Below are 2500 nucleotides of genomic sequence, written 5' to 3' on the forward strand. Positions count from 1 at the left end.
AAAGCAAACCCTACGCCATTGAATCTTACTGTCAAATTGTCTCGATACTACAAACTTTCTCCCTTCTAAATCTTACAACTGTACTCTTGTACAAGAAGGGTATTCAAACTAACTAAAATCCTTAAATCTATATTTACTAAAACTAAACCTATCATTGAAAAAAACTCTAACATCGCTTAAAACTAAAAAAATGCGAAAAATAATGACCATAACCTATCAACATCACCAAATGGAATACATATAGACTGGAACATCTAAACGGCGTCTTCTCTACAGTTCTATTGGGCAATGGAAACTTCAGTCGGTCAGTTAGACAGGGCAGTCAATTACAGTTTCCGTGTCAGTTCCAGGTCATCGTTATGAAACAATTTCCAACAGATTCAGTAGATTTGAGAATAAGGCCCTCAGAAGAATATTGGGAGTTAAATGAAAGGAGAGGATTAGAAATGAAACTACTGTATAATGAGCTTACTCGAGTGCCATATGTGGATGAGATTATTGTGAGGGGTAGATGGAAATGGTTTGGCAACGATCTTCGCACTCGCCAAGAGAGATTAGCTCACCAAACGTTTAACTGGGCTTCACAAGGCACTAGAAGAGTTGGAATACCCATGCCTACATAGCTGAGGACTATGAAGCGTGAAGTAGGAGATGATGAATGGAGAGGTATTGAATTCAAAGCTTAAGATAAAGACGACTGGCGAAATTTAACCGAAGCCCTTTGTGTCAATAGACGTGGGGGAGATGATAAATAATTTTCACTCTTGTCTAATTCGAAGAGCAGCATGGAAGGAAGGATTGCTAATAAAAAAAAAAATAACACTTCCATTATGACAGTATTTTATCCAATCGATCAGAAATAATGTCCTTCTTTTAAGAGAAAGTACAAACTAGAAAAGCAGACCTCCAACACGGCAGCTTATTTCTCAAACCCAGCGTGCCTTTCCCAGAATAAGTTTAGACCGTACGCGTATTTGAAGTCCGTGTGACAACCATTTGCGAACTTGGGGATAAGGTTAGGGTTAATTCGGTCCCTTGACCTTGGACCTAGGACTTCCATGTCTCAACAATTAATCCCTGAATGTTTCACTACTCTATGAGTAAAATTGTGGTCAAGAAGTTGTTCACAAACGGACAAACAGGGGCGTAAACATACCCTGCTCCCAACCTCGTTGGCGGAGGTACAAAAGCAATCGCCCAAGACATTCACTAAAATTTTCAACTATCTAGATTTTCAGATAACCAAAAGTAAATAACAAACCTTCAATTATTCCAACGGTCTTACTAAAGATTATCATTACACTAAATGCCTCTTTCATTCGCTCTCCATTTCTCGTTTTCTGAAGGATTTGGCAAAACAAAATGTAAAGAAAGGTAAAAATCGATCCTATACAAATTATTATTTTTTTTTTTGTCCTAAAGTTCATAAAGTTATAATGAAAAACAATGTCTTTCTTACTCTGCATTTTTAACATTCAAACTTCCACACATTTGAGTGAAGTTTATCAAAAGGGAAAATAATAAAGCTTATGATATAGGATTAATATCATCATGAAGGTGAAAATTAGGTTAATTAGTCGAAAGATTAAAAAATTTTAGTTTTGTTAATCAAGCATAAGACCATTATAATACGTTTACTAAGGGGAAAATAAACACTGACAGAACATTACGACAAAAAGTAATAAGAATTTACATATAAATCGATATTCACTGACTTAGTATTTAGTACTTTACATTATATATCATCCATTTTTTATCCCATAATTACTTAATTTTCATTCTACGTTTCCGTTTTATCAAACATGCACACTCATATTTCCCAATCTTATAAATTTGTGTGTTTTGTCTTTCATGAGTGTGTGTAAAATCATTTGGGTAATGATAACTACTATCACTGTTGATGTAGTTGTTGACAAAAAATTTCTCCTCACAGAATTATTAGCGTAAGACACACAAAGAAGTCTAATCCTTGTTTTTGTGGAGAGTGAGTTTTCGAAGCTGTCTTTGCTGTGATGTTTCTCCCCGGAGCTGCCCGCCAGCTGTTGTTGTTCTCAATGATGTTATTGTTGTTGTTTTCCCCGAGACAAAACTGTGTCAGACCCTCCATATTTGTTGACACTCTCCGCACGACTTTACATCAGCTGGATGGAGGCAAATTGGGTTGTGTTAGAATTCTTCACCCAAAGGAGAATTCAAGAGAGAGAGCGGGCACGTTTTAGTTAAAGGGGGGAGAGGGAGGGGGAAGGGGAGGGAGAGAGAGGTGGATGTGAGGGTAGGGGGAAGGGGTGTGGGGTTACCATAAGCCTTTTCCCTAACCCTGTCGTCCCCTGGCCTTGCTAAAATGTCTCTTGCAAGAGAAACAACGAAAACAGCAAAACAATTATGGGACGTTTTTCCTTTTTTTTTATGTAAGAAACGTTGTGTTTATTTTATTATTCTCTGCTCCTTTTGGTCTTCAGTTTCTCTATTTTATCGTGTACTTTGTTCTGTTAATTTGGAA

This window comes from Palaemon carinicauda, chromosome 20, assembly GCF_036898095.1.
Source record: "Palaemon carinicauda isolate YSFRI2023 chromosome 20, ASM3689809v2, whole genome shotgun sequence".
NCBI classification, from domain to species: Eukaryota; Metazoa; Arthropoda; class Malacostraca; order Decapoda; family Palaemonidae; genus Palaemon; species Palaemon carinicauda.